Source organism: Amblyraja radiata, chromosome 29 (assembly GCF_010909765.2).
Source record: "Amblyraja radiata isolate CabotCenter1 chromosome 29, sAmbRad1.1.pri, whole genome shotgun sequence".
In the NCBI taxonomy this organism is placed as follows: domain Eukaryota; kingdom Metazoa; phylum Chordata; class Chondrichthyes; order Rajiformes; family Rajidae; genus Amblyraja; species Amblyraja radiata.
In genome coordinates this window covers 1173032-1199304 of record NC_045984.1, presented here as the reverse complement: position 1 = coordinate 1199304, position 26273 = coordinate 1173032, and the positions used below count along the sequence as shown (strand labels likewise).

The window sequence follows — 26273 nt, the reverse complement described above, 5'->3', positions numbered from 1 at the left end:
ATGGCCCGGACCAAGCAGACAGCGCGCAGATCGACCGGAGGGAAAGCTCCTCGCAAACAACTGACGACCAAAGCAGCGAGGAAGAGCGCCCCAGCCACGGGCGGAGTGAAGAAGCCTCATCGCTACCGGCCCGGCACCGTGGCTCTGAGAGAGATCCGTCGCTACCAGAAATCCACCGAGCTGCTCATCCGCAAACTGCCCTTCCAGCGCCTGGTGCGGGAGATCGCTCAGGACTTCAAGACAGACCTGCGCTTCCAGAGCTCGTCCATCATGGCCCTGCAGGAGGCCAGCGAGGCTTACCTGGTGGGGCTCTTTGAGGACACCAATCTGTGCGCCATCCACGCCAAGCGAGTCACCATCATGCCCAAAGACATCCAGCTGGCCCGCCGCATCCGTGGGGAGCGCGCCTGAACCCGGCCTCGGCATCACGGACAACAAGCGGCTCTTTTGAGAGCCACCAACCCGGCAACAGAAAGAGCTGTGCCGTCAATGTGCAGTTGTATTTTGTCCCCATCCTTCTGTAGGGTTTACGGAAATGATGGCGCATTGACCGCTGCTGAGCGGACTCCGAACCAGCTGATTTCAGTGTCTCGGGAGACTACATTTTCACCAGAGATGTTGCCAGTTCCACTCCAGCACTTTGTGTACCTCAGAGTAAATTTTCGTCAGTGACGTCAATTTTTTTTGACGTAGGTAATGTCCTAGGGTTGTCGTAGGTGAATTTCATTAAAACTAGTCCCTAGCAGTCGGTTAGTGGGACAGTCCCATGAGTCGTCTCTAATATCTCCATTCCGCACGTTTGCTGTGGGGGTAATAAGCAGCCTCGATGTCCCCGGCGTGGGTTTGGAAGAGTCGGTGGTGTGCTGACCCGACGGCAGCAATGTCATCGCGGGTCCTGTCATTTTTTTTTTTTTTTTTTTTTTTTTTTAAATCAAAAATATTTATTCAAATATTAAAATAGTATTGACAATACAATAAACCAAAACACCACCATAATACAAGACGAACAAATATGCTAAGTAACTGCTAAACAATTATATTGCAATCCTTGTCAAGGATACATTCAACGCCCAGCGGTTCCGGAACTCCCTCAGGGTGCCCGTAGACAGGGCGTATTCCCTTTCCATCAGCACCTCGGGTCCTGTCCTTGGGGTGGTCGGGCACATCGCAAACCCGGCTGCGTCGGGTGGTTGGGACTGCGACTGGGTCCGAGAGAATCGATGGGTCCCTGTCTGGAGGAGGACAAGCTTGTGATCTTTGGTGGAGGGCAGGTAGTTGAAGGCGTAGGTCTGGTAAGATTAAAGTCAAGCTGAGATCCGTGGCCAAGAAGGCAACTAATGCATCAGAATAGCGGGCACGTGGACCCGACGTCAAGCATTTGTTGACATTTGCATAAAATATTGCGATGTTACTGAGTAGCCATCTGCCATCAATTATAGGAGGGTTGCAAGTAAGGTCATCGGATCAATCCATCTGGAGGACATGGCAGCTTCCGGCATACACTGTTAACACACAAAACCGTACTTTCTTACCTGTTAAAAAATGCCGAAATGGCCAATGGTTGCGCTGTATATAATTGTGCCGGGTGACTGAGCGCTCTGAACCAAATGCTCTAGTATTTTTGCTCTCAACCCGAGCACCTAAGTGTAAGCGGCCGAAGAAGCGCATCCCTTGGGAATTCTGTTTCCACAGCAATACAAACAAAGATAATTCCTAGACATACACACAATTTAGTTCACACAAACATCCATCACAGTGGACCCACTGTGATGGAAGGCAAAGTATTTTCTCTCCCCTGTTCTCCATGTCTCTCCCGATGTCCAAGCCCCAGGCGGGCGATGATAAGTCCCACGGCCATTTTAGGCCGTGCCGGGCGATTTACGGCCCCGCTCCCGGTCTAGAAGTCTCGAATTTGGAGCCCCCGGCGGGCGCTGGAATGTCCCACGGACATGAAGCCGTGCCGGGCGATGTATGACCCCGCTCCGGGTCGTTCCAACCCCACGACATGGGCTGGAGAAGTCGCGTTGCGGGAGCTCCGGGAAGCGGTCTCTCTCTCCCCCCGGACCCGCGAGCTCCCGATGTCCCAGTCCACCGGACCTGCGGCTGCGTTGCTCGAGCCTCCGAGCCCCAGGAGTCGAGTCACCACCGCTCCCCACGCTCCGAGGCCGGCCTGGTGAGTAGTCCGCAGTCTCCCGAGCCCCCGGGTCGTTCAGGTTGGAGGCCGCTCCACGGTGCTAGGCCCCAACGACAACGGAGACCCGACAGGGAAAAGGTCGGGTCTCCCGGAGAGGGAAGAAATTTTCAACGGTTTCCCCCTGCCCCCCGCTCCCCCCCCCCCCCCCCCGCTCCCCACATATACACATTTAAAACCAGTATTAAAAAACACCAAACACTACATTTAACTAGACAAAAAATAAAAAAAAGACAGACAGGCTGTAGGGGCCGCTGCAACGGGTGAGTCGCGCCGCCGGTTTCCATTGTTCATCAGTCAATGAAAGTAAGCATGCAGAACCGCTGGCAGTGAAGAAAGCGAATGGCATGTTGGCCTTCATAACAAGAGTATAGGAGCAAAGAGGTCCTTCTGTTGTTGTACAGGGCCCTAGTGAGACCACACCTGGAGTATTGTGTGCAGTTTTGGTCTGCTAATTTAAGGAAGGACATTCTTGCTATTGAGGGAGTGCAGTGTAGGTTTACAAGGTTTATTCCCAGGATGGCGGGACTGTCATATGCTGAGAGAATGGAGCGGCTGGGCTTGCATAATCTGGAATTTAGAAGGATGAGAAGGTATTTTATTGAAACATACAAGATTATAAAGGGTTTGGACATGCTAGAGGCAGGAAACATGTTCCTGATGTTGGGGGAGTCCAGAACCAGGGGCCACAGTTTAAGAATAAGGGGTAAGCCAACGGATATGAGGAAACACTTTTTCACACAGAGAGTTGTGAGTCTGTGGAATTCTCTGCCTTAGAGGACGGTGGAGGCCTTTTCTCTGCATATTTTCAAGAGAGAGCTAGATAGGGCTCTTAAAGATAGCGGAGTCAGGGGATATGGGGTGAAGGTAGGAACGGGATACTGATCAGGGATGATCAGCCATGATCACATTGAATGGCTCGAAGGGGCGAATGGACTATTCCTTCATCTATTGTTTATTTCTCTTGTCATTTGTTCTATATCTCTCTGCATCACTGTCTTTCTCATTTTCCTTTCCCCTGACTTCTCCGAAGAATGGTCCCGACCCGAAAGGTCACCCATTCCTTCTCTCCGGTGATGCTGATTGTCCTGTTGAGTTACTCCAGCATTTTGTGTCCGTTGTAAGGATTTATTGACCTGTTTCCAGAAAGTGTTCAGATTTCCCAGAGAATGGAGATAAACAACCATGAGAAAGTGTGTCTATTTGAGTGTTGCATTAATAAAGAGTTATAAAAACCATACACTCTCCCTCCCCCCGCCTACCCAATCCCTGTGCCCCACCTGTTATTAGGTACACTCCCCTTCTCCATTTCCTTTCTCTGGCTTAAAAAATTGCAGCTCTTCACATGATATGATAACATCGACATGCATTTTTGTGTTGTCCTTTTAGTTTAGTTTAATTTAGAGATACGGAGCAGAAATAGGCCTTTTGGCCCGCCAACTCCGCAGCGACCAGTGGGCGACTCGGTGGCACAGCGGTAGAGTTGCCTCGCAGCGCTGGAGACCAGGGTTTGATCCCGATTATGGGTGCTGTCTCTACGGAGTTTTACATTCTCCCCGTGACCACGTGGGTTTTCTCCGAGATCTTCGGTTTCATCCCACACTCCAAAGACATCCAAGTACGTAGGTTAATTGGTTTGGTGTAAGTGTAAAATTGTTCCTCATGTGTGTAGGATAGTGTTAATGTTCGGGGATTGCTGGACTCGGTGGGCCGAAGCCTGTTTCCACATTGTATCTGTAAAACTAAAGAAGATGAACGATCCCAGTACATTAACACTATTCTACAACACTCGGGAATATTTACACATTTCAAACCAATTTACATACAAACCTGTAAAGGGCCAGTCCCACTTACGCGACCTTTACAGGCGACTGCCGGCACCCGTGATAGGTGCCGAAATTTTCAACATGTTGGCGCGACCGACTCCAGTCGCCGTTGTGGTAGCTCCATGGAGTCTGTGCGTATTTTTAACTTGTATGTTTGTTTTAAATTTATTTCTAAGTGCTAACACACTAGCACTAACAACATAATCTCGTAAAACTAAACTTTAATGTAACCGGAGACATTTTAAACACTGCACTCACCGATCCAGCGTGGCCGGAATAGATCCAAAGAGTGCGCCGCAGCAACAACAATGGGAGCACAGCTCCGAGAAAAAGCCGGAGAAAACATCGACGTAAGCGGGGGGGGGGGGGGGGGGGGGGGGGGGGGGGATTCGGAATAGGCTGAGAGCCCAAGCCTTCCGTCCACCTCTGTCCAGCATTCTTCTGGCGAACGTCCAGTCCCTGGAAAACAAGCTGGATGACCTCAGGGCGAGGATCAGATTACAGCGGGTTATAAGAGACTGCAACATCCTCTGTCTGACCGAGACATGGCTGGATCAGGTGATCTGCCCAACCGAGGCCTTCACTGTTTACCGTGCCGACAGAACGGAAGAATCTGGGATATCCAAGGTTGGAAGAGTCTGCTTCATGGCCAATAATAACTGGTGCAACCCTGGAAATATTAAGACGCTTTCTCTTTCCTGTTCGCCGGACCCGGAGCACCTGACGATCTAATGCCGTCCATTCTACCTTCCCCGTGAGTTCAGTTCAATGATCATCACAAACGCCACACTCATCCCACACGTCACACTGTGGTTGTGGGCCTGATCTCCGATAACAATGAGAAGGCCTACCGGGAGGAGGTGGCTGATCTGACACTCTGGTGCCAGGACAACAGCCTTCTCTTGAATGTCATAAATACCAAGGAGCTGATTGTGGACTTTAGGAGGGCACATCATCTGAGGACGTATAAGCCACTGGAGATAAGCAGGGCTACTGTGGATAGGGTGAGCTGCTTTAAATACCTGGGAGTCCCCATCACAGAGGATCTGACATGGACATCACTCTGCCGCACTGGTGAGTAAGGCAAGGCAGCGCCTTTACCACCTCAGGCAGCTGAGGAAATTCAGAGTCTCTCTGAGGATCCTTCAGTGCTTCTACTCAGGGGCTGTAGAAAGCATCTTGTCCGGCAACATCACAATCTGGTTTGGGAACTGCTCTGCCCAGGACAAGAAGGCTCTGCAGAGCGTACTGCGTTCGGCCGAACGCACTATGGGAACTACACTCGCCCCCCTGCAGGAACTATACATCAGAAGGTGCACATCCAGAGCCAGCAACATTATGTGGGACCCCTACCACCCCATCAAAAGACTTCCAGCTGCTATGGTCAGGCAAACGCCTCTGCTGTCCTGCTGTGAAAACAGAGAGAATGAGAAAGAGTTTCTTCCCACAGGCCATCAGGATTGTAAACTCTTATCTCACCAGGGACTAATTTACTGTACTAATTTACTGTTGTGTTGTGTCTTTTTTAAATTATTGTTTTTTTTCTATTATGTAAATACTGATTCTGTTCTATTCTGTTCCGTAGTTTTTCGCATAATCCGCAGACATTGCCACTTTCATTTCACTGCACATCTTGTATGTGTATGTGACAAATAAAGTTGACTTGATTCAGCGGCGACCAGAAAGACGCTACGACTCTTTGGAGACCTCTCCCGACCATCCAGGCGACCCCTGGCGACATGTCGCAGGTGACCTCTCACGACCATAGGAAACCTCTCACGACCATACAGCCTGTATTTGAGTTGTTTTAATAATGGGCAAGGGGCAAACCTGTGGTTAACTTGAAGAGGATCATCTTGTATGAAGTTGTGTGAATAACGACAAGTAGTTTAACTACATAATAAGTTTTTTAATTACCACGAGGCAACAGACTATTGACAAAGCCTCTACATTCCTCCTGAACATTCCCTATCTGAACTGCCCCTGGATGGCATGCATGCGCTAGATAACATACTCCAGGAACAGTCTGTACGAACACCCGACATGGATTAGGAATATAGTGACTGATCTAATCCTCTTTCTCATACCCCATGAAACAAAACCAAACATACATTCATTTAATTATAACAAAGCTTAAACAAAATGAATTAAAATACATACTAACTAATAACTACATCGATGCGAAGCAATACCAATTAATAACTGTCATGAAGAAAACATTCAGTCTTTGTATTTAGGATTTGGCTTGCAAACACGTCCTGCACGTGTCCTGTAAAACCTCTCCGTGGTATTCTTCACAGGCGATTTAACCACAGACACAGGCACCTGAACCTGAGACTTGTTACATGACAATCACTCATGAGAACATTCTCATCTTCTGACCCCATTCCTGTATCTGGGTAATCAGTGGTATCATCGAATGGACATTGCTGTGTTGATGCAGACTCGTCTACGAGCAAAATGTGTCTTCGATTCCTTTTAGAACCTTGTAGAACCTTCCTTCTAATTGAACAATGTAAGATCTGGGTTCCTGGCATACCTCCTTTACCATGCTCACTGAAAGGAAAATAAGGAAAGACAGACAGCTGTACAGAGGGGGTGGGGTAGCACTGTTGGTAAGGAATGAAATCTGACAAAGGGTCAGAGGATGCAGAGTCATTGTGGATAGAGCTGAGAAATTGCAAGGGGAAAAACACACTGATGGGAGTTATTTTCAAGCCCCCAAACAGTAGCCAGAATAAAGGATACAAATTACATCAGGTGATAGAATTGGCATGTTAGAAAGGCAATGGTTGTCATGGGAGATTTTAATATGCAGGTTGGTACTGTCGCCCAATAAAGGGAATTTGTAGAGTGCTTTGGAGATAGATTCTTAGAGCAGCTTGTGATACCACTTTCAAGGAATTATGTACCTGCAATTTTAGATCCCTCTGCTGTCCAATACACCGCACAGCCCTGCCATTCTCTATGAAGTTCTTGTCCTGGTTTGTCTTTCCAAAATGCAACACCAGACACTTGGATAGCAGTAAAAGGATTAGTCCAAGTCGGCATGGATTTATGAAAGGAAAACCATGTTTGACTAATCTTCTGGAATTTTTTGTCGCAAGGCTCGGTGTTGGGGCCACAACTGTTTACCATATATATTGATGATTTGGAAGAGGGAATTAGGAGCAAAACTAGTGCATACATACCTACATATTTAAATTCAGCCGATGTTGGTCAAATAACATGGGGACCTTCTTGCTTTTTTTTGAGACATGGATTTTTAAAATGTGAATGTCTCATCATGACACATTTGTGGGTCAGCAGTATTTTGCACCAACCCCCACAATTTCAAATAATTTTAAGTTGAACTTCATAAACAAGGAAAACACTTTTTATTTACATCATTTTGTGCGCAACATATACAGGGTAGCAGTGTTTTGCATATCAGCTAATCAACAAAAGTGATGTAAAATTCAACATATTTCAAACAAAGGACAACATTTCCAGATTATATACAATAACTAGACTAAGTGGGACCCGTTGGGCCCCAGCATCACACGGGAGGGCTGGTCACCCAACGCAATATTCCACCTCTCCACCAATTCCAATATTGCTGGCCAGTGGGGGGGCTTTCTGTTGCGCTAATATGGGTGTTGTGGGCCGAAGGGACTGGTTTCCAGAAGGCTAGTATGGACATTGTGGGTCGAATGGTTTCTTGGGCTGGCAGCTCAGTCACTGAGGCGAGGCAGCTCAGTCACTGAGGCCTGACAGTAGAGTCATTCAGACCTGCAGGCCGGCTGCTGAGAAACTGCCAGAAATTCTGCCGGAAACAGGTGACAGACTCTGTGAGAGAGAGAGAAGGGGGATAGGGTGGACTGAATGGATTATTGGGCTGGCAGTGCAGTCACTTACGGCTGGTGGGCTGGCAGTTCAGTCACTTATAGCTGGTGGGCTGGCAGTTCATTTACTCAAGGCTCATGGTTTGGCAGTTCAGTCACTGACGTCTGGTGGGGCTGGCAGTGCAGTCACTGACAGCTGGTGGGCTGGCAATGCAGTCACTCACACCTTGTACGCTGGCAGTTCACTCAGTCACTCCTGCTCCCTTCACCCTCCCACTCTGCTCCTTGCCATCCCCCCCCCCCCCCCCCCCACGCATTTAGTCCATCTCCCCACAACCTCCCCCCATGCACTCTTAAGGGCCTGTCCCACGAGCATGAGCCATACGGCCTTACGGGGCCGGTCCCACTTCGATCGCCGGAGCCATATGGAGTTGTGCGGAGCTGGTCCCGACATCGCGCGGGGCTCCGAAAAACTGACAGTGTTCAAAAATTCCGCGCGTCAACGGCCTGCCGGCCCGCAGCCACCTCGACACCATACGCACCGCCTCGATGGGCATACGCAGCGTCTCGATGCCGGACACAACATCTTGACAGCGTACGTCACGCGCGAACTTCCCGCGGACTTCGCTCGAACTTCATGTCACTCACTCGACCTTCGCGCGGTCCCCGCTTCCAGTTTGGTCGCGCTCGCCGCATGCAGTCGCTTGCTCATGGGACAGGCCCTTTAGTGGCTCTCCCATGGAGCATCCATTCCTGCCCATTAGGTTCCCATTGTGATGAAGAACACACGGTCATGAAAAGTGGAAAAAGGATTTATTAAAGTTTAAAATGAGAATGACTTAAAAAATAAGAACAATTTAAATGTCAAAGATGAGAATTATTAAGTTCTTTCTTGTTGTGCCTCTTGTTGCTGCTCACTGCGTCTTTATGTCTCTTAATGTCATCTGAAATTACAGAAAATATAATTTAGGATTAATTAATAAGATAAAAACGATTATAACTGCATGCCTGCAGAATGGATGATGTATCACTTAAGTGCAATTGTTTTCAGTTGCATGGAGAGACCTGTTAGGCTGTGGGCCGAGGAGCTTTATTCTACAGTTTTGTGACCCAAGTCACCAAACTACATGAAATTTTCACATATTGTGTAAAAAGAATTATATAAATCACCCCTGAAATTCGTCATGAAGAAGACTTGCACGTTTTTTATTAAATTAGAGAAAAACTGAAAAAATTTGGGTCATTTTTAGTCCAATCAAAGCACGTTTAACATTGAGTTGTCTGCCAGTTGGCCAATCACGCGCTTTGCTTCAGGCTAGCGCACAAAATGGCTGAGGGGGCTTCACTGATGCCTGTTTTACTGGAGATTCCGATTTGTTGTTCTGTGGAATACATGTCGTGGAAACTTGCAGCAGGTTAATTGAATTTAGTGAGAAAAGCATTAAAAAGGCTGAAGAAAGTGCTGCTAAGTGGATTGAAGTAGAAGAAAGCCTTGAAAGCAAAGTCGCTGCTGAGGTGCTCCAACACAGCCAGGAATCAACTCTAACTGAAAGGTAAGATCTAAAGTCTGAATTTATGAAAATCTATCTGTATGGAGTTTAATTAATTTAATTGCACCCTTTTATAATGTGAATACATTCATTCATTCATTCATTCATGAAATTGAGGGCCTAAACTATATGTTTCCATAACAGTCAATTAAACATTGTCACTATTGCCAGCTTGTTGTAGTTTAATAAGTCTTTAACAGCTAATCTCGGAGCTGCCTGCGATAACTTACTGGGAAAAAGTGCTCCGACCGTGGGGCCTAGGTACCCGCGGTATAGTGAAGCCGCGGTCTCAATTAAGAAGCGGCCGATTCGCGAACGCGGAGCCGCGGATCATCTCGGGCGGGGGGGGGGGAGGCTGTACACAGTGCTGACTGTAGCGGCCGTTTTCAGACCCCGACCACGGGAGAAAAACGGAGGGATATCGATCGCTATGTATAGGCTTCCATTGCAGTGGGAAATGGTCAGAAATGGTTGATTTTTCTGTAGAAATGAATTGGTGATATGTGAACTTGAACTAGTTTTTCTATGGTAGTAACCTATTGTTATTCTCATTAACATTAAGAAGAGGTTTAAATTTTATGAATTGAAGTCCATGCAGACTTAATGACTATGAGATTTTTTTTTTCTGTATCCTCTACTGAAACTTGAAATTACTTATCAATTGTAGTAAATTACAGTGTAAGTCTCACTGACATTAAATAGAGGTTGACACTTTATGAATTGAAGTCCATGCAGACCCAAGTACTATGAGATGTTTCTTTCTCTAGCTATTCTGCACCCTCTGCTCCTGCACTTGAACTTGAAGTCTTATCTATGGCTGTAAATTACAGTGTCAGTCTCATTGACATTAAGAAGAGATTGACATTTTATGAATCGAAGTCCATGCAGACCTAAGTAATATGAGATTTTTTTTTTCTGCAGCTTCTGCCCCTCCACTCTTCAGAGCCTGTCCACACAAAAGTGTTCTGTGCTGACATTCACTGTGCTTTAATGAACACTCATTTGATAATTTGCAGACTTGCCATCCCATCTACCTGGACATGCATACATGTTTAATTTCCTCATTGATATGTCGATATTGTCTTACATAATATAAAACATGAAAATATGTAAAATACACCCTGACACATATTATCTTCTATTATTAGGAGGCAGCAGTGTATCCCGGGTTATCATGCAGAGTGCTTCTGCAACATAACAACAATAAATCGAGCGATAGCAAAGTCTAGAAGGAAGAAAGGTAATGATAGGACTCAAACAACAAATCTTTTTTTACTTATGGTCATATGATGTTACTTTGAAAAATGTTCAGTAAATGGGAAAACCTAGAGGATTTGTCCTGACCCTTTAATTAGGCAGGTTCGTGAGCCCTTAAAACCTGGGACATCTGCTGCAGTCTCATTTAATTTCCTATTAAAGCGACTGGGACATGCCTGCCTGGCACTGCCCGTCCCACTATGGCCGTTACCCCCACTCTCCCCACTTTGGCAGTCAGCGGGGTTCAGTAAATGGGGATACCTAGAGGATCTGTCCTGACCCTTTAATTAGGCAGGTTCATGAGCCCTTAATACCTGGGACATCTGCTGCAGTCTCATTTAATTTCCTATTAAAGCGACTGGAACATGCCTGCCTGGCACTGCCCCAGTCCCACTATGGCCGTCACCCCCACTCTGCACACTGGCAGTCAGTGGGGTTCAGTAAAGGAAGGAACCCACAAGAACTGCCCTAACCCATTAATTAGGCTGGTTCAGGAGCAGGATCTCTGCGACAGTGTCATTAAAAAAACACACTCACAATTATATTCATCATATTATTTTTATATAATATAATTATACTTAATTATATATGATTACATTCATATTTACAGGTTACATATATATATATATATATATATATTGGTATAATAATATATAGTTTAAATGGACTGCAACACGGGAATAGGCTGCCCATGGTGTAATACGGGCATTGGCTAAATGGCGCTTATTTTCCGGATCTCATTTTCTAATTAGTTTAATTAATTAATGTGCAACTTTCAGCAATTACGAGTTATGACTTCTTTCTCAATTATATTTCATCCAAATCTGTGGAAAATTTAATGTAGTTTGGTGACTTGGGTCACAAAATCCTTTTTCTAGACACATTTTTGATGCTCGGCCCACAGCCTATGTCTATTGAAGATGCTTTTTGCCTCTAATATGTCAATTTACCTTAAATGTAGAAGAGCTTATTAAAATCTTCTTCCAAAGACCATGAAGTATTTTCTTTCTATCCTCTTTTGGACCTAAGGCATAGCAAGGCTGCCAACTCTCACGCAGCGGGAAGGGAGGGAGAGAGGGAAGGGAGAGAGAAAGGGAGAGGGAGAGAGAGAGATCGAGAGAAGGGGGAGAGAGAGGGGAGAGAGAGAGATCGAGAGGGGAGAGAGAAAAGGGGAAAGAGAGAGAAGGGGGAGAGGGAGCAGGTGCTGCTCCTTTTTAGGGCGGAAGGCTACCTTTTTTATTTGTCGGAGAAGGGGAGGGGAGAAGGGAAGGAAAAGGGAGGGGAGGGAGAGTGGAATGATGGCACGTTCCATTCCGACCGTCACCGCTGAACCCCCCGCCCCACCATTGCACCCAAAGATGATAGAGCAGGGTTCTATAATCTTTGATTGCACCCTTCTTCACGGCGGACTTGTGATCTTTGCTTGTGATGTCTCGACAATTCGAGGGACATAACCGGTAACAGCCGCCACGTTCCCGGACTCAAATCTGAGCTCAAAAAATCTTGTGGTGTGCCTAATGTGTCTCGCGGGCCATATTTTGGAGACCCCTGCCTTACAAGAACATAACCAAAAATGTACAGAAGTGTTAAAATTGATGACTTTATTATTGTGGTAAGTAAAGATCTATTTAAATGAATTCTAATAACTTTCTAATGTACTGACAAACCTAGTTTCCCAATGACCGTTGATGGGAGAACAGAAAATAACATTTTCAGGACAGAATAATATTGACAGAAAATAATAATATTTACTCACCTTTCTTTTTTATTGGGGAACCTAAAGAATGACAGGTCGGGTCGTCTACATTGACGATTAGAGCAATTGATCGCAGAGCAGTGAGATGAAGATTTAGATGTAGACGCCATGACGGTAGTCGAGGCAGCCCGATATAATGGCATCAACAATCACCCATGTCATACTACGCTTTTTTTGCTGAGTGGCACATCTTGCTCTGCTCTATAATCTTTGATTCTTCCTTCTACGCCACGTCTGCACCCAGGACTAGTTTTTTCACACAAGGATATTGGAGATGTCCTCATTCTTTAGGGAACGGGGGTTCCTCTCTTCCATTATAGATGAGGCTCTCACTAGAGTCTCCTCACTATCCCGCAGCTCGGCTCTTAATCCACCTCCCCATTTTCGTGAGAAGGACAGTCCCCCCCCTTGTCCTCACCTTCCACCCCATAAGCCATCGCATACAACATATAATCCTCCTACATTTTTGCCACCTCCAAAGGGATCCCACTACTGGACATATCTTCCCATCTCCACCCCTCTATGTATTCCGCAGAGTCCGTTCCCTCCATTACTCCCTGTTCAACTAGTCTCTTTCTACCCAAACTATCCCCTCCCCAGGTATGTTCCCCTGCAACCACAGGAGATGCAACACCTGTCACCTTACCTCCCCCCTCGATTCCATCCAAAGATCCAAACAGTCTTTCCAGGTGAGACAGAGGTTCACCTGCACCTCCATCAACCTCATCTCTGGTATCCGCTGTTCCAGGTGTCATCTTCTTTACATCGGTGAGACCAAGCGCAGGCTCGGAGATCGTTTCGCAGCACACTTCCGCTCAGTCCATCTTAACCAAGCTGATCTCCAGGTTACCCAGCACTTCGACTCCCCCTCCCATTCCCAATCTGACCTTTCTGGCCTGAACCTCCTCCATTGTCAGAGTGAGGCCCAGCGTAAATTGGAGGAGCAGCATCTCATATTTTGCTTGGGTAGTTTACACCCCAGCGGTATGTACGTTAACTTCTCTAACTCATGGTAGCACTTGCTCTCTCTCTCTCCTTCCCCTCCCTGTTCCAAGTCCTCACACTGTCTCCGCCCACATTCTTTCTTTGTCCAATACCCTCCCCTGACATCAGTTTGAAGAAGGGTCTTGAACTGAAAAGGTTGCCAATTCCTTCTCTCCATAGATGCTCCCTTACCCGCTGAGTTTATCCAGCATTTTGTGTCTATCTTTGATTTTACCAGCATCTGCAGTTCTTTCTTAAACATAAAAACATAGAAAATAGGTGCAGGAGGAGGCCATAATGGCCCTCTCCCATTCATTGTGATCATGGCTGATCGTCCCGTTTCAATAAGCCGTGCCTGCTTTCTCCCCATATCCCTTGACTCCACTAGCCCCTAGAGCTCTATATAACTTTCTCTTAAATCCATCCAGTGACTTTGCCTCCACTGCCCTCTGTGGCAGGGAATTCCATGAACTCACAACTCTCTGGGTGAAAAAGCTTTTTCTCACCTCAGTCTTAAATGACCTCCCCTTTATTCTAAGAGCCTGATTAACTTATTTTTTTGGTGACAATGATATGTTTGTGAGGGGAAAATTACATAATACTGGATCACAACAGTTAACATTGTTAACAAGTGTGTATGACTGACCTTACAATCATGCTATCAAAAATGATATAAAAAAATGCTGCATGCTTTGTGTCTGGAGAACAGTCTCTTGCTTGATTGTTCTTCTTGTCTGAAAAGTTATTGCAAATATGAAGGTTAACTCTCACTCATGCCTCGTGTACATTATTCTGACAGTATCAAGAACCAGAGGACAGATTTAACGTGAAAGGGGAAATATTTAAGAGGAACCTGAGGGGCAATATTTTGGATATTTGGGTATTTGGATCGAGCTGATATTGGTGTAGTTGAGGCAGGTACTCTAACAACATTTTAAAGACATTTGAAAAGGTACATGGATTAGAACGTTCTAGCGGAATATCGGCCATCAGCAGGCAGATGGGACATGGATATGGGGCATCTTGTCTGGCATGAGCAAGTTGGGCCGAAGGGCTAGTTTCCAAGTTGTATTACTCTCTGATACTATAGCCTGTTGAAAAGGTATAGCAGGACATAACAGAATCGGAGCAGTTATAGACCACTAGGCCCCTCAAGCCTGCTGCACCACCCACTAATGTCATGTCTGATCTCCCCTGGACCTTCTCTTCTACACCAGTTCTCCATAGTTGTTCATTCCTTGCTTTAAGTTCAAGAAATATCTGCCCCTCTTTAAATACCTCGCCTGCCCAACCTGCGAGGGAAGAAAGTTCTAGAGATTCACAACTCTCTGCAAGAAGTAATGTCATCTGGCCATTTTCTCCACAGTTGCTGCCAGACCTGCTGAGTTCTATCAATGCTTTCTTTGTTTTGCTCTAAATTTCAACATCTGCAGTTTCTTACGTCTCCACTACACGCATATGGCCTGGTTGTCAGAATAGTGTTTTACCACAACATAATCATTCAAAATCAGTATCCCGTTCCTGCTTTCTCCCCATATCCCTTGATTCTGTTAGTCCTAAGAGCTATATCGAACCCTCTCTTTTTGAATTTGAAATGTTTTTGTTAATATAAGACGTGTATTTTGAAAATAGTGAACAAAATAACTAATCTGAAAGGAGTTCAGACAAGATTTACAAGGATGTTGCCAGTGCTTAAGGTTCAGAGCTACAAGGAGAGGGTCGGCAGGCTAGACTTTATTTCTCGGAGCAGAGTAGGATGTCAACAAAATAGAGAGAGTACAGAGGAGATTTACTAGAATGTTGCCTGGGTTTCAGCACCTAAGTTACAAAGAAAGGTTAAACAAGATAGGTCTTTATTCTTTGGAGCGCAGAAGGTTAAGGGGGGACTTGATAGAAGTCTTTAAAATGATGAGAGGGATAGACAGAGTTGACGTGTATAAGCTTGTTTCCATTGAGAGTAGGGAAGATTCAAACAAGAGGACATGATTTGAGAATTAAGGGACAAAAGTTAAGGAGCAACATGAGGGGGAACTTCTTTACTCAGAGAGTGGTAGCTGTGTGGAATGAGCTTCCAGTGGAAGTGGTGAAGGCAGGTTCGTTTTTATAATTTAAAAATAAATTGGATAGGTATATGGACGGGAAAGGAATGGTGGGTTATGGTCTGAGTGCAGGTAGATGGGACTAGGTGAGATTAAGTGTTCGGCAAGGACTAGAAGGGCCGAGATGCCCTGTTTCCCTGCTGTAATTGTTATATGGCTATATGATGAGAGGTGATTTTATAGAGGTGTACAAGATCATGAGTGGAATAGATACGGTAGATGCACTGTCGTTTACCCAGAGTAGGGGAATCATGGACCAGAGGACATAAGTTTAATGTGAGAGGAGAACGACTCAATAGGCTGTCGAGAGGCAACTTTTCCCACAGAGCGTAGTGTATATATGGGATGAACTGCCAGAGGAAAATAACTTTGTTAAGTGGGACAAATCTGAAGTAGGGTCTTGACCCGAAACATTACCCATTCCTTCTCTCTAGAAACACTGCCTGTTCCGCTGAGTTACTCCAGCGTGTGTCGAGTTGAGAGAGGAGGTAGTTGAGGGACTACAGCAACTAATACAGTGTTCAGAGCCACCTGTTTCCAAACTCTGGAATGTAATTGTGATGTTTGGTGGATTGTGTGGGGTGGGAGGACTCGTTACTCCTCCCGTGCAGCAGCTGCACAGGACAAAGGGAGATGTTTTGTATATAGTTCTCTCCTGTCTGTGTGTGCGAGGATGCAGCCATTTTAACGTATTGCTGCCTGCATTGAGTAAAGCATTAAAGATTTCAGTTAATATAGAAACATAGAAAATAGGTGCAGGAGGAGGCCATTCGGCCCTTCGAGCCAGCACCGCCATTCATTGTGATCATAGCTGATCATCCCCTATCAATAACCCGTACCTGCCTTCTCCCCATATCCCTTGACTCCACTAGCCCGTAGAAAGTCAAAATTTCCTCGCAGCTCGCCTTGATTTCTACCGGACGGTGCAGCAGGAAGGGCAATCGATCACCGAATTTCTTGCCGATCTTCACACCAAGGCAAAGGCATGTGATTTTATAACTCAATGCTCGGAAAAGTGCCAAGACAATGCGTTGCGGGATAAACTGGTCATGGGCTGCAGGCACTCATTCATCCAGCAGGTGATTCTCAAGGAATCAGATGCCTCATTGAAGAATGTGCTGCAGTGTGCTAAGATGGCCAAGCTGCTAAGTAAAGAAATGCACAAAATGGCCAGCGAAACAGCGTCAAAGCTCCCTCTGGAGGTGCATACAGTTCGTCAAGACTCGTCTGCAACGCCAGATTCCGCAATGCCAGAAACCACTTGATCGACCCAGAGCTAATCCGGAGAAAGTGGGACAGTTTCAGAAGAACCGTCCCCCTGCTCATCATCACCGTGAGTGCTCGTATATCAAGTCCATTTGTTATGCCTGTTGCCGAAAAGGTCATCTCCAGGCAGTGTATCATTCCGTAGGAAAGCTGAGAAAGGGCAAGAAACCACAAAACACAGTCGACCAAATCACGGAGACCATTCCTATTGAAGTGCTCGGAGTGTCTACAATCACCGACAAGACGAGGATTTTGCTACGGGTCTCGAATGTCGATCTACAGTTCCAGGTGGACACTGGTGCGGCTGTGTCACTAGTGGGTCAGCACATCTGGGAGAGGATCGGATCGCCGAAACTGAAACCGGCCAACATCCGCCTTTTCGGATACGGACAACAGCCCATTCCCACGAAAGGCAAATGCACTGTCGCTGTTTCCTGTAATGGTATGACAGATGTTGCCGCTGATCGTCGTTGGGAAAGAAGGTACATCCCTGTGCGCCATCGACTGGATCCATGTTTTCAAACTTGACATGACGCCTTGATCTACAATGGATGAACTATGGCATTGTCATCTACCACGGATTGCAACATGGTCAGCAAGTGTGAGAATTACATGCGAAAACAGGATGTTGAATGGCACTGGTCCAAAGAGTGTGACCATGCATTCACCAGGTTGAAGGAGATGCTCGCCCAGAAGATGCGTTTGGTCCACTATGACCCATCGAAGCCGATCTCGCTGGCCACCGATGCATCGCTGCCTGGTCTTGGAGCAGTAATCTCACAAACGGTGCCGAACGGCAAGAAAGAACCAATAGCGTTTGCATCCAAAAAAACTACAGCCAAGAGGAGAAACAACAGCATACAGATAAAGCAAATACTGATATCTCTTGAAAAAAGAACACTGAGGAGAACTGTTGATTCTGAGCCTTTAGCAAGAGTTGTGAAACGCAAAAAAGGCTGGAAAAAAAGAGTGAAGCGAGGTCCAGCTAAATGAAGACGTTCAAACTGGAAAGGGGGAATGTGATGTTTGGTGGACTGTGTGGGGTTGGAGGACACGTTGTTTCTCCTGTACAGCAGGTGGCGTTGCACAGGTCAAAGGGAGATGGTACACAAAAAAATGCTGGAGAAACTCAGCGGGTGCAGCAGCATCTATGGAGCGAAGGAAATAGGTGACGTTTCGGGCCGAAACCCTTCATCAGGCTGATGGCGGGTGGGGGGGAGAAGGAAGGAAAAAGGGAGGAGGAGGAGCCCGAGGGCGGGGGGATGGGAGGAGACAGCTCAAGGGTTAAGGAAGTGGAGGAGACAGCAAGGGCTAGCAAAATTGGGAGAATTCAATGTTCATGCCAACGGACGCAAGGAACCCAGGCGGAATATGAGGTGCTGTTCCTCCAATTTCCGGTGTTGCTCACTCTGGCAATGGAGGAGACCCAGGACAGAGAGGTCGGATTGGGAATGGGAGGGGGAGTTGAAGTGCTGAGCCATCGGGAGTTCAGGTAGGTTATTGCGGACTGAGCGGAGGTGTTCGGCGAAACGATCGCCCAACCTCCGCATAGTCTCCCCGATGAAAATCAGCTGACATCTAGAGCAGCGGATGCAGTAGATGATGTTGGAGGAGATACAGGTGAACCTTTGTCGCACCTGGAACGACTGCTTGGGTCCTTAAATAGAGTCGAGGGGGGAGGTGAAGGGACAGGTGTTGCATTTCTTGCGATTGCAACGGAAAGTGCCCGGGGAGGGGGTGGTACGGGAGGGAAGGGAAGAATTGACAATGGAGTTGTGGAGGGAGCGGTCTTTGCGGAAGGCAGACATGGGGGGAGATGGGAAGATGTGGCGAGTGGTGGGGTCACGTTGGAGGTGGCGGAATTGGTGGAGGATTATTTGTTGTATTTGCCGGCTGGTGGGGTGAAAGGTGAGGACTAGGGAGACTCTGCCCTTGTTGCGAGTGCGGGGATGGGGAGAGAGAGCAGTGTTGCAGGGTATGGACGAGACCCTGGTGCGAGCCTCATCTATGGTGGAGGAGGGGAATCCCCGTTCCCTGAAGAGCGAGGACATTTCCGATGCCCTGGTGTGGAACGTCTCATCCTGGGAACAGATGCGACGTAGTCGGAGGAATTGGGAGTAGGGGGATGGAGTCTTTACAGGGGGCAGGGTGGGAAGACGTGTAGTCCAGGTAGCCATGTGAGTCAGTGGGTTTGTAGTGTATGTCGGTCAGAAGTCTGTCCCCTGTGATGGAGATGGTGAGGTCAAGGAATGGTAGGGAAGTGTCGGAAATGGTCCAGGTGTATTGGAGTGGTCGAATGGAAGTTGATGGTGAAGTGGATATAACAACCATATAACATATAACCATATAACAATTACAGCACGGAAACAGACCATCTCGGCCCCACAAGTCCATGTCGAACAACTTTTTTCCCTTAGTCCCACCTGCCTGCACTCATACCATAACCCTCCATTCCCTTCTCATCCATATGCCTATCCAATTTATTTTTAAATGATACCAACGAACCTGCCGCCACCACTTCCACTGGAAGCTCATTCCACACCGCTACCACTCTCTGAGTAAAGAAGTTCCCCCTCATGTTACCCCTAAACTTCTGTCCCTTAATTCTGAAGTCATGTCCTCTTGTTTGAATCTTCCCTATTCTCAAAGGGAAAAGCTTGATCACATCAACTCTGTCTATCCCTCTCATCATTTTAAAGACCTCTATCAAGTCCCCCCCTTTACCTTCTGCGCTCCAGAGAATAAAGACCTAACTTATTCAACCTATCTCTGTAACTTAGTTGTTGAAACCCAGGCAACATTCTAGTAAATCTCCTCTGTACTCTCTCTATTTTGTTGAAATCCTTCCTATAATAGGGCGACCAAAATTGTACACCATACTCCAGATTTGGTCTCACCAATGCCTTGTACAATTTTAACATTACATCCCAGCTTCTATACTCAATGCTCTGATTTATAAAGGCTAGCATACCAAAAGCTTTCTTTACCACCCTATCTATATGAGATTCCACCTTCAAGGAACTATGCACGGTTATTCCCAGATCCCTCTGTTCAACTGTATTCTTCAATTCCCTACCATTTATCATGTACGTCCTATTTTGATTTGTCCTGCCAAGGTGTAACACCTCACATTTATCAGCATTAAACTCCATCTGCCATCTTTCAGCCCATTTTTCCAAATGGCCTAAATCACTCTGTAGACTTTGGAAATCCTCTTCATTATCCACAACACCGCCTATCTTGGTATCATCTGCATACTTACTAATCCAATTTACCACCCCTTCATCCAGATCATTGATGTACATGACAAACAACAAAGGACCCAACACAGATCCCTGAGGCACCCCACTAGTCACCTGCCTCCAACCCGACAAACAGCCATCCACCATTACCCTCTGGCTTCTCCCATTCAGCCACTGCTGAATCCATCTTGCTATTCCTGCATTTATACCCAACAGTTTAACCTTCTTAACCAACCTTCCATGAGGAACCTTGTCAAAGGCCTTACTAAAGTCCATAGGGACAACATCCACTGCTTTACCCTCGTCAATTTCCCTAGTAACCTCTTCAAATAATTCTAGAAGATTAGTCAAACATGACCTTCCAGGCACAAATCCATGTTGACTGTTCCTAATCAGACCCTGTTTATCCAGATGCTTATATATATTATCTATAAGTATCTTTTCCATTAAGTTGCCCACCACTGAAGTCAAACTAACAGGTCTATAATTGCTAGATGAAGTCAGTCAGTTGTGTGTGGGTGCAGGAGGTGGCCCCAAAGCAGTCGTCAATGTAACGGAGGTAGAGGTCGGGGATGGGGCCCTGGTACGTATTGAACAAGGATTGTTCAACGTACCCGACAAAGAGGCAGGCGTAGCTGGGGCCCATGCGTGTGCCCATAGCTACGCCTTGTGTTTGGAGGAAATGGGAGGAGTCAAACGTAAAGTTGTTGAGTGTGAGGACCAACTCTGCTAGATGGAGGAGAGTGTCAGTGGCTGGGTATAGGTTGCTCCTCTGGTCGAGGAAGAACCGGAGGGCTTTGAGGCCATCCTGGTGGGGGATGGAGGTGGCGAGTGACTGGACGTCCATGGTGAAGATGAGGGGGTGGGGGCCTAGAGAGTGGAATGCGCGGAGGCGGCGGAGAGTGTCTGAGGTGTCTAGGACATAGGTGGGAAGGGATTTGACCAAGGGGGATAGTATGGAGTCAAGGTATGTGGAGATGAGTTCGGTGGGGCACGAACACGCACAAATAATGGGTCTGCCGGGAGAGCCGGGTTAGTGGATTTTGGGGAGAAGGTAAAAACGGGCCGTGCGGGGCTGGGGAACGATGAGGTTGGAAGCTTGGTCAGGCAGGGCGTGGGAATTGATGAAGTCGGTGATAGTGCTAGATATGGTGGCCTGGTGCTCGTCAGTGGGGCCATGGCCCAGGGGTAAGTAGGAGGAGGTGTCCGAGAGTTGGCGCGTGGCCTCAGCTTTGTGGAGATCGACGCGCCAGACTACCACGGCACCTCCCTTGTCGGCTGGTTTGATAACCGAATCTGGGTTTTTGTGGAGTGATTCAATGGTAGTGCGTTCAGGGGGGGAGAGATTGGAGTGAGACAGGGGAGTGGAGAAATTGAGGCGGTTGACATCGCGGCGGCGGTTCTGGATAAAGAGTTCCAGAGCTGGGACGTTACGAAGGGGGTTCCATGAGGAGGGGGTGCGTTGGAGACGGGAAAAGGGGTCATCATTGGGGGGCGAGGACTCCTTCCCATGGATTATCTTTCACACCACCATAGTCAGGCTAACTGGTCTGTAATTCCCCGTTTTCTCTCTCGCTCCTTTCTTAAAAAGTGGGATAGCATTAGCTATCCTCCAATCCACAGGAACTGATCCTAAATCTATTGATCGTTGGAAAATGATCATATGTATATATGCATGTATGTGTATATATGCATGTATGTGTATATGTGTATGTATGCGTGTATATGTGTATGTATGCACGTATATGTATGTATGCATGTATATGTATATATATATGTGTGTATATATATGTGCATATAAATGTATGCATATGTATGTGTGCATATGTATGTGTATATATGTATGTTTGTATACATGTATGTGTATATATATATGCATATATTTATTATTATATAATTATATTATAGGTGGAACTGAGAAGTGGGAAAGGTGTAGCAACACTTATAGGGGTGTATTATAGACCGCCAAATGGGGATCGAGAATTGGAAGAGCAAATATGTAAGGAGATAGCAGATATTAGTAGTAAGCACAAAGTAGTGATTGTGGGAGATTTCAACTTTCCACACATAGACTGGGAAACACATTCGGTAAATGGGCTGGATGGTTTGGAGTTTGTAAAATGTGTGCAGGATAGTTTTTTGCAGCAATACATAGAGGTACCTACTAGAGGAGGGGCAGTGTTGGACCTCCTGTTAGGAAATGAGACGGGGCAGGTGGCGGAGGTATGCGTTGGGGAGCACTTCGGGTCCAGTGATCACGATACCATTAGTTTCAATATAATTATAGAGAGGGTCAGAACTGGACCTAGGGTTGAGATTTTTGATTGGAGAAAGGCTAACTTTGATGAGATGCGAAATGATTTAAAAGGAGTGAACTGGGACATTTTGTTTTATAGGAAGGATGTAGAAGAGAAATGGAGGACATTTAAAGGGGAAATTTTAAGAGTACAGAATCTTTATGTTCCTGTTCGGTTGAAATGAAACAGTAAGAATTGGAAAGAGCCCTGGTTTTCAAGGGAAATTGGACATCTTGTTCGGAAAAAGAGGGAGATCTACAATAATTATAGGCAGCATGGAGTAAATGAGGTGCTTGAGGAGTATAAGGAATGTAAAAAGAATCTTAAGAAAGAAATTAGAAAAGCTAAAAGAAGACATGAGATTGCTTTGGCAAGTAAGGTGAAAGTAAATCCAAAGGGTTTCTACAGCTATATTAATAGTAAAAGGATAACGAGGGATAAAATTGATCCATTGGAGAGACAGAGTGGACAGCTATCTGCAGAGCCAAAAGAGATGGGGGAGATATTGAACAATTTCTTTTCTTCGGTATTCACCAAGGAGAAGGATATTGAATTATGTGAGGTAAGGGAAACTAGTAGAGTAGCTATGGATACAATGAGTATCAAAGTAAAAGAAGTGCTGACACTTTTGAAAAATATAAAAGTGGATAAGTCTCCAGGTCCTGACAGGATATTCCCTAGGACATTGAGGGAAGTTAGTGTAGAAATAGCCGGGGCTATGACAGAAATATTTCAAATGTCATTAGAAACGGGAATAGTCCCCGAGGATTGGATTACTGCGCATGTTGTTCCATGTTTAAAAAGGGTTCTAAGAGTAAACCTAGCAATTATAGGCCTGTTAGTTTGACTTCAGTGGTGGGCAAATTAATGGAAAAGATACTGAGAGATAATATATATAAGCATCTGGATAAACAGGGTCTGATTAGGAACAGTCAGCATGGATTTGTGCCTGGAAGGTCATGTTTGACTAATCTTCTTGAATTTTTTGAAGAGGTTACTAGGGAGATTGACGAGGGTAAAGCTGTGGATGTTGTCTATATGGACTTCAGTAAGGCCTTTGACAAGGTTCCTCATGGAAGGTTGGTTAAGAAGGTTCAACTGTTGGGTATAAATGTAGGAGTAGCAAGATGGATTTAACAGTGGCTGAATGGGAGAAGCCAGAGGGTAATGGTGGATGGTTGTTTGTCGTGTTGGAGGCAGGTGACTAGTGGGGTGCCTCAGGGATCGGTGTTGGGTCCTTTGTTGTTTGTCATGTACATCAATGATCTGGATGAAGGTGTGGTAAATTGGATTAGTAAGTATGCAGATGATACCAAGATAGGGGGTGTTGTGGATAATGAAGAGGATTTCCAAAATCTACAGAGTGATTTAGGCCATTTGGAAGAATGGGCTGAAAGATGGCAGATGGAGTTTAATGCTGATAAATGTGAGGTGCTACACCTTGGCAGGACAAATCAAAATAGGACGTACATGGTAAATGGTAGGGAATTGAAGAATACAGTTGAACAGAGGGATCTGGGAATAACCGTGCATAGTTCCTTGAAGGTGGAATCTCATATAGATAGGGTGGTAAAGAAAGCTTTTGGTATGCTAGCCTTTATAAATCAGAGCATTGAGTATAGAAGCTGGGATGTAATGTTAAAATTGTACAAGGCATTGGTGAGACCAAAGGTACACAAAATTGCTGGGGAAATTCAGCGGGTGCAGCAGCATCTATGGAGCGAAGGAAATATGCGACGTTTCGAGCCGAAACCCTTCTTCAGACTGGTGAGACCAAATGAGACCAAATCTGGAGTATGGTGTACAATTTTGGTCGCCCAATTATAGGAAGGATGTCAACAAAATAGAGAGAGTACAGAGGAGATTTACTAGAATGTTGCCTGGATTTCAACAACTAAGTTACAGAGAAAGGTTGAATAAGTTAGATCTTTATTCTCTGGAGCGCAGAAGGTTAAGGGGGGACTTGATAGAGGTCTTTAAAATGATGAGAGGGATAGACAGAGTTGATGTGGACAAGCTTTTCCCTTTGAGAATAGGGAAGATTCAAACAAGAGGACATGACTTGAGAATTAAGGGGCAGATGTTTAGGGGTAACATGAGGGGGAACTTCTTTACTCAGAGAGTGGTAGCGGTGTGGAATGAGCTTCCAGTGGAAGTGGTGGAGGCAGGTTCGTTGGTATCATTTAAAAATAAATTGGATAGGCATATGGATGAGAAGGGAATGGAGGGTTATGGTATGAGTGCAGGCAGGTGGGACTAAGGGTAAAAGGTTGTTCGGCACGGACTTGTAGGGCCGAGATGGCCTGTTTCCGTGCTGTAATTGTTATATGGTTATATGGTAGGTAGGGGGCGCTGCAGTGGCAGCAGCCTGTCAGCAGCGCGTTAGTTTTTTTCAACTTTTTTTATTTTTTTTAGTATGTTTTAAAGTATGTTTTTGATGTTTCTCGGTGTTTTGTATGTGTGTGGTGGGGGGGGGGGGGGGTGAGGGGGAAACTGTTTCGGTCGCCTCCTCCACGGAGAGGCGACTTTTTCCAGGTCGCCTCCCCCGTGGCCTAACAGCAAGGATCGGCGCGGCGTTTCCCGGAGACGCGCCCGGGGCTTCAGCGGCGGGCGCAGCGTGGACTCTCGGCGTGGAGCGGGTGAGCCCTCGCTGGAGGGTAGCTCTCCGTTTCGCTGGCCCGGGGCAGCCGGCAGCCTGAAGCCGCGGTCTGCACAGCTCCAGCTGGCGCGGCGTCTACAGCCCGGGATCTCACGTGGGGGACCCGGGGGAAGAAGAAGCCATCACTGCCGGCCCGCGGCCAACTTATACCGCGGGTCCGGCGTGGACTTACCATCACCCCTGGAGGGGAGCTTCGACCATCGGCCCTGCGGTCTGCGGTGCTTCTGGCTGCGGCGCGGCGGGGACTTTAAATCTTCGACCGTCGGCCTGCGGCCTACACCAGCCTGAAGCCGCGGTCTCCGGTGGGGAAGAGCCGATCCTGGACTTACCTTGCCTTTGACTTTGTCCCTTACCATCTGGACGCCCGCAGCAACGGCTGCGGAGGGTGGAGGTCCCGACCATGGAGGAGGACTGGCCAAGTTCTGTGCCTTTCACCACAGTGATGAATGCTGTGGTGGATGTTTGTGTTATATTTTTATTGTGGTTGTGTGTTCTTTATTATTGTACCGCTGCTGACAACTCAAAATTCCACCGACCCTGGTTGTGTGGCAATAAATTATATCAATCAATTCAATATATATAATTGCCTTTATGGTTTATGTACATCATCTTACATAAGACATATAAAGTAATAGTGATGCTTTAAATCAAAGTTGCTTCTGATCCATGAGAATACATTTTATTATCTCTAACTAAGAGATAATAAAATGTATTCTCAAGGCTATATATATATATAGCCTCTAGTTTCTTTCCTCTTCCCTGCCACCTGATGTAAGCGCTTTGGTATAACTGTCCGTTCCCGCTTCAAGATACTCGAGGATCTTTGCTTTGTCAGTCCATTGGATTTCGGAGGAGTGGTCTATCTTGCTCCTCTATAATCTTTCGTTAAAGGATAATGGCCCGGACCAAGCAGACAGCGCGCAGATCGACCGGAGGGAAAGCTCCTCGCAAACAACTGCCGACCAAAGCAGCGAGGAAGAGCGCCCCAGCCACGGGCGGAGTGAAGAAGCCTCATCGCTACCGGCCCGGCACCGTGGCTCTGAGAGAGATCCGGCGCTACCAGAAATCCACCGAGCTGCTGATCCGCAAACTGCCCTTCCAGCGCCTGGCGCGGGAGATCGCTCAGGACTTCAAGACAGACCTGCGCTTCCAGAGCTCGGCCATCATGGCCCTGCAGGAGGCCAGCGAGGCTTACCTGGTGGGGCTCTTTGAGGACACCAATCTGTGCGGCATCCACGCCAAGCGAGTCACAAATGCCCACAAATGTCATCATGCCCAAAGACATCCAGCTGGCCCGCCGCATCCGTGGGGAGCGCGCCTGA

At 46.6% G+C, this 26273-nt stretch overlaps 1 pseudogene; it reads left to right on the top strand.

Annotated features, from left to right (window-relative positions):
• LOC116989705 lies at positions 1–26273 on the top strand (annotated as a pseudogene).